The sequence below is a fragment of the Suncus etruscus genome, chromosome 10 (assembly GCF_024139225.1).
Source record: "Suncus etruscus isolate mSunEtr1 chromosome 10, mSunEtr1.pri.cur, whole genome shotgun sequence".
Taxonomy (NCBI): Eukaryota; Metazoa; Chordata; class Mammalia; order Eulipotyphla; family Soricidae; genus Suncus; species Suncus etruscus.
The window spans coordinates 65155415-65167832 of NC_064857.1; the positions used below are offsets into that span (position 1 = coordinate 65155415).

The following is a 12418-nucleotide window of genomic DNA, read 5'->3' on the forward strand; positions in this document are numbered from 1 at the left end:
TTATCCCTAGTAGATAAGAGCTTGGTTTTTTGTTTGTTTTTTTATTAATAATATAATTTTTATTTTGATTATAGTGGCTTACATATTGTTGAAAATAATATTTTAGGTACATGTTAACTTAATATCAGGGGGATTCCCATCACCGAATTGTTCTCCCTACACCTCAGTTCCCATCCTGCCTCCCATATCTTCCTCCCTCACCGCTGGGGCTGCAAGATTACGTGGTCTCCTCTGTGCCTAACTTGCTACTTAGTGGTCTTACACCTGTTTGGTCTTGGTAGCGCCCTTCTTTCCTCCTGTAACTGGGAGGCGGGACTAGATAGATCAAGTTACATGGTTTTGCTTGAGGAAGAGAAAAGTAATAAACTGGAGTAAAAATCAAATACGCCAAAAACGGGCGGAGTCCTTCTAGAGGTTCTCATCATAGGTTTGAGAGACAAAGGGGATAAAGGTGAATAACCCCAACAGTACAAAAAGAAGTGACAAATAAACTACCCAGTGAGCACTCCAACAATAAAGGTAAGCACCACATAAAAGCCATAATCTTGAGACAAAAACATGGTAGAGCACATAAAGAAAGAAAAGAAAGGAAGAAAATAAATATATAAATATAAATGGAGACAGCGACTTCAATAAGCACATCAAAACAAAGAAATCGACAAAAACTAGATAGATAAATTAAAAAAGGAGAAAAACTGTTTTGTGTTTTTTTTTTTTCCCTCCTGCATAGGCACAGTAAATATTGGGGTCATTTGAAAAGGAATTCCCTTGGCCTAAGAGAAACAGGGTTTCTCCACCCTTGGAGTATATTGTCATGGGATTAACTGTAGACTCCGTACAGATTCATTTACTTTCCGCTTGGTGCTTTTGTGCTGTTTGGAAGACTTCTGCTCCGTCCTGGGTGATAAAGTCAGACCTCTGTATCTAAAGATCTCGGTATCTACACAAGTCAAGGGGTGGAACTTATGATGAAGTCTTTCTTTGTGGTTCTAGAAGTTCTGCTCCCTCGGGGTCATTTTAATCAGTCTTCTGTAGTTGGTAAGAGTTTGTTTTTACATGTAAAATTTCCCCTTTTTTAAATATGCCTTTGCAGGAAAAAGTAAAACCCATATTTTTGCTTTGTGTTTTTGTTTTGGATATCTACACACTGTGGAGCTCAAGAGTTACTTCTGGCTCTTGCCTGGGGAACCACATGGTGCAAAAGAATAAACTTCCTATGACTCAAAAATGTTGATTATCATTTCTCTTTTTTGTTTTGTTTTATCTTTCATTTATTTCTCACTATATATATTTATATTGTGAATAAAAAATCTTAATAGGGAAACAGTGCACTTTGATATAATTTTAATGATATGGCTTAATAGTCTCACTATCATGTTACATATACATTGAACATTGATATATGCATATGATGCCTCAATTTAATGGATATATAAATATGATATACACATGTTATATTAATAATATTTTATAAGAACAAAAATATGTATATAGGCATATAATATTGTGAGTTTGAATATAATTTAATTTTTATCATTACATTATTTAAAATATTATTTTAAAAAATATTTTTCCTGGACTATGGTTCATTCCATTATTCTAATACCATATAAGTAATAATCAAAATATACCATAGTTATTGTTTATTATTATAACTATATTCCATAGATATTATTTATTAATTTATTTATACTCTATTATTATAAAATAAATCATAATGAAAAATAAATAAATACAATACATGTGCAACTGTTTTTAAAAATGTAAATATTAAAAAAGAATAGTGATTTCTATTTAGTATGTACACTTTCCAAATTCCAATATAATGCAACTAGATTATTTTATGGTCATAATATGAGTAATTGTTCATTTTTGTTCACAACTAAAAAACTCATTTTTATAACAAATAGTTAATTTGCATTTCATTAACAATGAAATTTATTAGTCTTCATTTCATACTTAAATACATATCATATGGTCTTGCCAATTTGATGATGATTATTATGTAGATTTATTTTAACATTTTGACAGTAGTGCTCTATCTTATATAATGATATATTAAAAAAGACTTAACAGTAAGGGCTAGAGTGATAGTAGAGAGGTAGGGGGTTTTCCTGGCAGACAGACTACCAGGGAAGGACCTGGGGCAATTCCCAGAACCCCCCAGAGCATGTCAGGAGCGATTTCTGAGCACAGAACCAAAATTAACTTCTGAGTGAAGTTGAATCAGGACCCCAACCCGCCCCCCCCCCCACATACCGATTTAACAGTCTTGACTTTTTAGATGGGCATTGTAATCCATTTATTTTATTGTTTTAATCTTTGTTTTCATGCTAGGCCCTCACACATGCAAAAGACAGGCTCTATGTCTGAACAACATTCCTAGTTTTATTTTAAATTTTAAGTTACTGTAATTCATAAAGAGTTTTTTTGATATATTAATACATGTACACTAATTTCTCTATGTATATATTTTGGGCCAACAGATATTTGCATGTTCAGGTCTATAAATATATGTAAACATATTTTTCTAATTTCTGATTTATTTTTGAAGATAAATTACCTGATTACTAAATTCTCCATTTCAAAAATTAGACATGTTGATTTCTGTAATTATTCAGAATGCCATATTCTATAAATATAAGAAAATAAAATCCATTTTATTGGTTAGGGCATGTTTTAAAAATATGTAAATATTAGACTTAAAATCTACTCACATCTAATTCTTCACATTGTATCTACTATATATTTATATAAAATAACATTTTTAATATGAAACGCTTCACGAATTTGTATGTCATCCTTGCAGAGGAGCCATGCTAATCTTCTCTGTATTGTTCCAATTTTAGTATATGTGCTGCCGAAGCAAGCACAAAAGTAACATATTTTTGTTGTTGTTTCATTTTGTTTTGCTTTTGGGCTATACTCACCAATACTCAAGATTTCTTTTTCATTCTATGCTTAGGGATTACTCTTAGCAGTACTCAGGTGAACATTTGTGGTCCTAAGGATCAGACCCTACTCAGACAAGCACATTATCAACTATACTATAACTCCAGCCCACATATTTTAAAATAATGTTCAATTCTTTCAATATCATGAAATAATAACTAAAGGATACATTTTCGATATTATGACTTTATGCAAATATTATTTCGTAGGCTTTATAAAGATCATGTTAAACAGTAAAACTTCTAAAGGTCTCTGAGTTTTTAACTGAATAACTAACCCTCTATAAATGAACAGATTTAAAAATTTTTCCTTATACTTAAAAATATGCTAAAAACTAAGATTTAAGCATTCTCTGGGTTAAAGAGTGTTATGTGAGGACATGAAACTGCGAAGAATTTGTTGAAAAAATACTCTAAATTATTATTCAGATATATTTCTAAGCAGATGATGTTCAGTTTATGTTCTTTTCATTAAAATATATGATAATGGAAGTTTTAGATAAAACTTTAATTCTTGGGGCCGGAGAGATAGCATGGAGGTAAGGCGTTTGCCTTTCATGCAGAAGGTCATTGATTTGAATCCCGGCATCCCATATGGTCCTCCCAGCCTTCCAGGAGCGATTTCTGAGCGTGGAGCCAGGAGTAACCCCTGAGCACTGCCGGGTGTGACCCCCCAAAAAAAAAAACTTAAATTTTTAATAAAAGTAAAAATGCTGTAATTATATAAGTTAAGCATAAATAAATGTAATAACACCAGAAATAAAATTATTGGGAACTCTTTCTTTTTTTACACTTAACTTAATTCTGTAAATATGGTGAACCAAAGTTAAATCTAAAAATGTATATTCATGTTATTTAAAATAATTTTACTTTGGGGGACTTTGGGATAGTACAAGTAATTAGGGCATCTTCCTTGCAAATGCTTATCTGGTTTTAGTCCCCTGCACCCATATGTTCTACCCACATCTACCAGTCATGATCTCTGAATGCTAAGCCAGAAATAACCCTCAGTATAGCCTTGTATGTTTCCATAATAAAGGATATACTTGAATGTAATACTTTTTCATGCTTGTGATTTGTGACAAAAATGTTATTTATTAGACTTTCAAAATCTTTAAAATAAATTGAATAAATATAAGCATATTATGCTTAAGTAAATTTTCTTACTATAATATGGTAATTATATTTGGGTAAAATAGATTTGTGAGATCTCTCTGGTAAGACCAGGATGCATTCTTACATAATCTTAATTTTAGTAAAATTATTTTTCTCTAAATAATTTCAGAATAAAATATACATTTAAATTAAAAAACAGTTTAGCTCATTTTAATAATAATCAGATAAAATTATTAACATTTGACTTATGATGTAAGAATGGAACCACACCTCCCATTTCCTCCAGTGTAATCTTACCTGCTAATAGATCCTCCCATTTCTGGGAGGGTCTTGGGAGGTAATAAAAGGTTTGACTTCAGGGGCTAAAAGGATTGGCCTGGATGGAGAAGTAGCAGGAGAGATGGCTTAAAGAAACTAAGACAGGGCAAGCTAAGAATAGCATGCGTAAATGGTTATGATAGGCCACACATGTTGGCCAGGAATGAATAAAGCTGATATCTCCTGAAGCCTGCCTGTGAGTGGATTTTCTCTTCGCTGCCACCTGTCAGCTGAAGGGGGTTGCACGGCCACATATCATGGGCTAGAGAAAGAAGGCCTCCATCACCATCCACCACCATCCAAGCCCTTCACCTCTAATTATGATAGTCATTTTTTATTTTTCAATTCTGCTAATAAAGCACCAATTCAAATAGTTCTTTTCATAATATTAGAATATGATGCGTAATGGTTGACAGAAAAATGCAAGTCTGCAATTGTCCTCTATAATTTATAAAAAGAGTCTGTGACTAGTTCTAGTCTGTGACTAGTTTCAGGCATCTAAATTATGCCTGAGCTAAATGTATTAAATTATAAAGTAAGGAGTCCAGTCTTTGCATTGGGAACAGAATATATATGAAGTATGTGTCTCAAGGAAATTGCTTAATAACCTTATACTGTTACAGTATCTTTTTCCTTCAAGATAATTGCATTGTATTTGAAAAATAGAGCATTTGAGATAAAATTTTCATTATGCTAATATTATTTAGAAGACAACTAAATTATCATCATTTCAATTGCAATCAAATAAAACATGTAGGTTTAACATCTTTACAGATACATATTATAACTAAAAGTCATATTTATTCATGAACAATATATTTATAATTTATGAGTTTATTATTTCCTTTATTCTTTAATACATATACAAAAGACAGATAATAACTGGTTTATAATGTTTAAAGGACGTTTTAAGCATTGAGAACTTTGTCTCCCTACCTTCAACACATAATGTAGAAAAGGTATCAACATTCATTAAAGATTATATAGAAAGAAATAGTACAGAGCTATAATTCCTAGGACTAAAATATATTTAAATAATATGGGATACACTCTATGGCTGAAATCAAGTATGACTATTTTTGTATCCATGCTACTTAAATAATATTTTAAATAAGAGGTCAGACCCTTAGACATTTCTCAAAATATTGAAATCAAAACGAAGTCTCTCAACTTAGGAAGAAATACCTGCCTCAACCCTGAGATGGGAATCAATCCAGGTATGTGATGGTGTGCAACAAATACCAGATTTGGGAATAACGATTAACCATTTGGGACTAGGGATTAAAGTGAAGATAGATTAGGTTAACATCACTCACCAAATAAGTTCCTTGGGACTGTAGGGCAAATGCTTCATTCTGGACTTGGTTGCTGTGCTATGAGACATTGATATAATAGAAAGGAAAAGATCAGATAAACCTGATAAAATGGATGTCAGCAGACCCTTCTTTAATTGTAACACCATCTATTGTCTCCTGATTAAACTAGTACTATTTTGGAGCATCACTGGGTACAGCTCATCTTCCTTATACATACAAGTACAGAAAGGAAAAAGGAAAGGAAAAGAAAAGAGAGGAGAAGAGAGCAAAGGAGAGGAGATGGGAGGGGAGGGAAGTGGAGGGCAGAAATGAAGGAGAGAGAAGAGGAGAGGAGTGGGGAGGGGAAAAAGGGAGGGGCAGAACAGGAAAGAAGGGGAGGAGAAGAGCGAGGAGGAGAGGGGAAAAGAGGAGAGGAGTGAGGAGGAGAGGGAAGGGCAATGGAGGGGAGAAGAGGAGAGGAGAAGAGATGAGAGAAGAGGAAGAGGAAGAGGAAAAGGAAAGAAAAAAGAAAAGGAAAAATGAAAGGAAAGGAAATGTAAGGAAGGGAAGGAAAGGATAGGGAAAAGGAAAGGAAAGGAGAAAGGAAAGGTAAGGAAGGAAAGGTAAAAGGAAAGAGAAGGAAAGATAAGGAAAAGGAAAGAATGAAAAGGAAAAAGGAAAGAAAAGGAAAGGAAAGAAAAAGAAAGAAAAGGAATGGAGAAAAGAATGGAAAGAAATGGTAAAGGAGGAAAGGAAAAGGGAAAGAAAAGGAAGAATGGAAAAAAGAAAAGGAAGGAACGTGAAAAGGAAAGAAAAAAGGAATGGATAGGAAAGGGAAAGGAAAGGAAAGATAAGGAAAAAGGAAAGAACAGGAAAGGAAAGAAAGGAAATGAAATAAATGAAAGGTAAAATGAATGAAAAGGAAAGGGAAAGAAAGGAAAGAGAAAATAAAATAAAATAAAGTATAGGAAAAGGAAAGGAAAAGAAAGGAAAGAAAAAGAAAGAAAAGGGGAAAGGAAGGGAAAGGAAAGGAAGGAATTGAAAAGGGAAAAAGAGGAAAGTAAAGTAAAAGGAAAGCAAATGAAGGAAAAGAAAATAGAAAGATAAGGAATGGAAAGAATAGGAAAGAAAGGAAAGGAATGGAATGGATAGAAAAAGAAAAGGAAAGGAAAGGGTAAAGGAAAGGAAAGAAAGGGGAAAAGCATAGGAAAGGAAAGGAAAGAATTGGAAAGAAAAGAAAGGAAAGGAAAGGAAGAAAATGAAAAATGAAAGAAAAGGAGAAAAGAAAAGGAAAGACAAAAGGAAAGGAAGGGAAAGGAAAAAGAAAAGGGAAAGAATGGTAAGGAAGGAAAGGAAAGTTGAAAGAAAAGGGAAAAAGAGAAAAGGATGGAAAGGAAAAAAGAAAAGGAATGGAAAGGAAAGGAAGGTAAAGTAAAGGAAAGGAAATGGAAGAGGAAAAGAAAAGAAAGGAAGGGAATGGAAATGGAAAAGAAAAGTATAGGGAAAGGAAAGGAAAAGAAAGGAAAGGAAAGGGAAGAGGAAAAGAAAAGAAAGGAAGGGAATGGAAATGGAAAAGGAAAGCAAAGTATAGAAAAAGGAAAGGAAAAAAGAAAGGAAAAAGGAAAGGGAAGAGGAAAAGCAAAGAATGGAAGGGAAAGGGAATGGAAAAGGAAAGGAAAGGAAAAAGGAAAGGAAAGGAAAGGAAAGGAAAGGAAAGGAAAGGAAAGGAAAGGAAAGGAAAGGAAAGGAAAAGGAAAGGAAAGGAGAAAGGAAAGAAAGGAAAGGAAAGGAAAGGAAAGGAAAGGAAAGGAAAGGAAAGGAAAGGAAAGGAAAGGAAAGGAAAGGAAAAGGAAAGGCATCTAAAGGAAAAGAAAGGAAAGAAAAGGCAAAAGGAAAGGAAAGAAACGAAAGGAAAAGAAAGGAAAGAAAAAGAAAAGAAAGGAGAAAGAAGGAAAGATCAGAAAAAATGTAACTGCAATAGATAATAATGTGGGCAAGTGAGTAGTAATTGATATTTTTCTTATTGTGCACAAAAATTTTGTGTGTGTGCCAGTAAAATAATCCTTTTTAAAGACTTATTTCTACACAAAATCATGCATTGATTTCTATGCCTATCTCAAGAGGCAAAACCATTTGCTGAAGATTATAATGTAATGAGTGAATGACCTGCAAAATACAATGTGTGCTCTGTTTCCAGAGGACTTTATCAGGTATGATGTAGACAAAGATTTAGGCGAACAATGGTGTTGAGCTTGCATTAATTGATTGACCTATTGGTGTCAATCAATATGGTACTAAAAGAAGTTTTGCATTTGCTGACTTAATGTGTAAGCAGTGACCCAAATGAAGGCAAGAAATATTTGTGTCTATGTATATGGTAAGAATAATTATTAATTATAAATGCTGATGAATCCTGATTTGTAAATCTTCAATAGAGAAGTGATTTTCTCTCTATGGTTACAGAATACCAAAACCAAGATAATTAAGGGAATTTTACACCTTCCTTTGATCTTTTTGTTTTTCTTTTGTTTTAGGGCCCAACCAGGCAGAGCTGAAGGCTTACATCTGTCTCAGTGCTCAGAGATCACCCTGGCAGGTCCAAGGTACATTATGAGTTGTTAGGGATCAAACCCAACTGAAATCCTTGAAAAGCAAGTTTACTACGTGCTGTTTATAAGAGCTGACCCCCTTTACTAATTTTTAATGATTCATTTGGTGGCAAAATTTAAAGCCAATTTAAATAATTTGTGACAGAACCTAGTAAATATGTACTTATGTACAATTAAGGAGCACACTCAATGTCTTTATATTTGATTACAAGGAAGTTCCTCTGAAATAGTTCTAGAAATAGACACCCATCACAATCTTAAAATCTTAAATGTGTGTAGGTGTGTGTTCCTGAAATTATCACAGGTTCTCTCACAAAGGACACAGACTCTTTACTGAATTCCATTCCTAGATTATAAAATCTTACTAAAGTCTTTTGACATTTTTGATAGTGCTAGAATTTTGTTAAATAATAGCATTCCAAGCAAAAGAGTTCCTTCTTCTACACTTAAAAAATTGACAATTGGGTGCTTTTTTATTAAGTGTACTACTAAAGAATAATGCCTATCCCTAAAATGTTCTTACCCTACTCTAATCGAAGTGATGAAATGAAACTTCTTTAGCTAGGGCTTTGTTTCCCAGCTCTTTCAGAAATCTAGTGTTAGGTGAAAATCTGTCATCTCTCACATATTTTCTCTTATAGAAAAATTCATTCTCTAAGACACATTTTAGAGAAGACCACTTTCCAATTTTGACTTTTTCATTTTTTATCATTATTTTTCTTGATTAAATAGATCAAATCAGTAAATACCTTATATATACATATATAAACATAGAAATATGCAATAAGTGGGGAAAAGTTAAAAAGCTATGTACGACAAGAATGAAGTTCTAAATAGCACTATATGAATACACAGTTATACAACACCAAAGGAAAAACCTTTAGAGAGTAAAAAATGTTGAACAAAAGCTCAATTAAAAAGAAAATAGTGTGACTAGATTAATGAAAATATTTAGCAATATGGGATTAAAAAGATATTGATATTTAAATAATCAATATTAATATTTAAAAACCAATCACTAATCAATCATGCACTTATATATTTAATTCATGTTTGTTTATATTTCAAGCAAAATTATCACTTGGAGCAAAACTTAAATTCAAGTTTTCAAAAAGTACATATTGTAATAGTGCCTCTGTAATCCTTTGTTTTTAAAGACAGTTTACAATAGCCATTTCAAAAACATTTACAATAGCCAGACTCTGGAAACAGCCTAGGTGTCCCTCAATAGATGAATGGTTAAAGAAATTATGGTACATATACACAACGGAATATTATGCAGCTATCAGAAGAGATGAAGTCATGAAATTTTCCTATACATGGATGTATATGGAATCTATTATGCTGAGTGAAATAAGTCAGAGGGAGAGAGATAAACACAGAATGGTCTCCCTTATCTATGGGTTTTGAGAAAAATGAAAAATATTTGTATAATGATTCTCAGAGACAAAATAGCAGAGGACTTGAGGGTTCAGCTCCCGACATGAAGCTCACCACAGTCACAGAAATAATTTAGTGCAGTCACAGAAATAATTACACTGACAACTATCATAACAAAATGTGACTGAATGAGGGAAGTAGAAAGCCTGTCTAGAGTACAGGCCGGTGTGGGGTGGGGAGGAAGGACACTTGGGATATTGGTCATGGGAATGTTGCACTGGTGAAGGATTATATATATAAATCAAAAAAAGAAAAGATAAGACCTCCCAATTCTTACCATAGGCTGTGTTCTTTACACTGACTGTATAGAAAGAGGAGGTACAGTAAATGCACTCCATATTCACCTCAACACAGGCTCTTTGCCTGGTCTGTATTGAAAATTGGGGGACAAAAAAAGACAGTTTACATTCAAACACCTACACTTGTTCCCCAAGATCTTAATGCCTAGTCAAGCATACACATATTTTAATATGTTCAAATTCAACTATCAATATATATATATATATATATAAATCAAATAATTTTAAGAGCGTAATAGTTGTTGGGATGTAGAGATGAGGTTAACAGTGTTGAAAATCTCTGTAAACACACCTGATAGGACCCCATATGTTATTAACCAAGTATTGAACAGAGTGTGTTCACACATAAACATAGGATGTTGTTAAAGAAAGAGAATCAAATTCCATTATCCTTTTTCTAATGGGCTATACTGAGACTTCGGTAAAGTATTTAAAGAAGCCCTCTGCTCCAATATCCATATCCACTATTTCACTTGAAACAATTTATATAGAAGTTAACCTGATATAGAAATATTGACAAGATAACTCAAAAATGAGTAAATTGTGAAACATTACTTAGTTCTCAAAATTGCCTGATTCCAAATAAAGTTGAATTTGGAAATTAAGACTTTAATATAAGAATTTTAGGAGAAAATAATTTATTTTAGAACAAAAAAATAATGTCTTGGATGATTTTGGTAATTGGTGTGATGTTTTGATACTAATTTTTCAATATAATTTGAAATGAAAATGTGCCTTTGTGTATCTATATCAAGTTATTTCTGTAAATGAAAGAAATCATCTACTATAGTACATTTACCTTTTCAGTATTTGAATAAAAGAAAGCATGTTAGGATAAGAACTATTTGAACTTCTAATAACTTTCTAATTATCATGTAAGGACAATAAACACTGACCATATGTGAGGATCTATGCTTGATCCCCAGTACCACAGTCTTCCCTGAGTGAATTCAGAACACAGAGCCAAGGGGAGACAGTTTTATCAACACCCATGAATCCCAGGCATTAAATGTTTTCTAACAATAAGAAGAAGAATTTACATCTATTACAAAAATAACAACACTTTCCACTGTCCCTGTCTAAGGAGTGAGGTAGGTATGCATATATAATTCAAAGTGACAAAGGTGATACAAAAGAAATGTTAAATCTTTCTGCAGGCAATTATTTTAATTTAAGGCATTCTCTGCTACAGTCTTCTAAAGCATTTTTACTGTGTGTTCTTATTTTTTTATTATAAATTGGGAATAATGAGTTTGTTTGAAATTTGGGTACAGGATTTTGGGAAGAATCTGGTTTAGTGTATGTGGGTTATTTTTGGTTTTCCAATGTTCATTCAGTCTTAATAATAGTATTATTAAGTATAGGGTTTCTTGTTTATAATAGTGCTCATTTTAAACTACCATTGTTGATAAAAATATTTCATTTTTTTTTTAAAAATTATCTGATTGTTGTTGATTGATAAGTGGTGAGGAATGAAAAAATATGGGCAAAGATTCCAATAGTTCAACTCCTTTGTATAATTGAGTTCAACAGACTCATTTACTTGGAAGATCTAGGCAAGAGAATGCGAGCAGAGTTCCTCACAAACATTGCTGTGGGTGCTCTGGAAAATCCCTCAAACTGTTGCTTTTTATCATGAATGAAACCACCATTTTCACGTTTATAAAAGTAACATTTTCGAATCAACTTAACATTAAAATATTGTCAACTAAAACAAATTCTACCTACATGGCATAAACCCCCAAAAGGCCAAGCCTTAATAATAATTTAAAATTTATAATATCTCGTGGCCAGAGAAATGGCGTAGCAGTAGGGCATTTGCCTTGCATATGGCTGACCCAGGATGGATCTCTATTCAATCCCCAGCGTCCCATATGGTTCCCCAAGACAGGAGCTACTTCTGAGCACATAGCCAGGAGTAACCCTCTGACAGTCATCAAGTGTGGCCCAAAAAACAAACAAAAAATTTATAACTTCTCAATTCTTTTGTTGAGGTAGTTGGCATTCAAACATTGAGGACCTCTCTCTGGGACCTGCCTTAAAGCATTAAACATAATATCTGGCCCAGAAAAGACAAGGTCTTCAAATCAAGTAAATAACTAATGACCATCCACCAGAGACTATTATGCCTCTTAAATATTTTTGTGCATATCCTAGCAAATAAAAATTCCATGGATCTTTGTTTCATAAATTCATAAATACAGAATTGATTCAGGGTAACAATTGCTGACTTGGACAGATCCTAGAAAGTATATGGATAATGGATAATAAGGATTGTTTTCCTATCAATTATTATGCATGTGATAAACTTCCTGGGTCCATTTGTCATGTTTACAGCAAAATTAGACCATGATTTTATTTTTCCCATGATAAAGGATGAAAGTTAAACA

General features: G+C 32.9%; 2 non-coding genes across 2 annotated transcripts; one reads left to right on the plus strand and one right to left on the minus strand.

The window, feature by feature from the left end:
* Positions 1-2766: 2766 nt before the first annotated feature.
* On the minus strand, positions 2767-2873 carry LOC126021621 (U6 spliceosomal RNA). The gene has a single exon (XR_007500121.1). It is a non-coding gene; the product is annotated as a U6 spliceosomal RNA (small nuclear RNA).
* Positions 2874-9989: 7116 nt separating this feature from the next.
* LOC126021171 (small nucleolar RNA SNORA51) lies at positions 9990-10122 on the plus strand. Its single transcript, XR_007499778.1, has one exon. It is a non-coding gene; the product is annotated as a small nucleolar RNA SNORA51 (small nucleolar RNA).
* The last annotated feature ends 2296 nt before the right edge of the window (positions 10123-12418 follow it).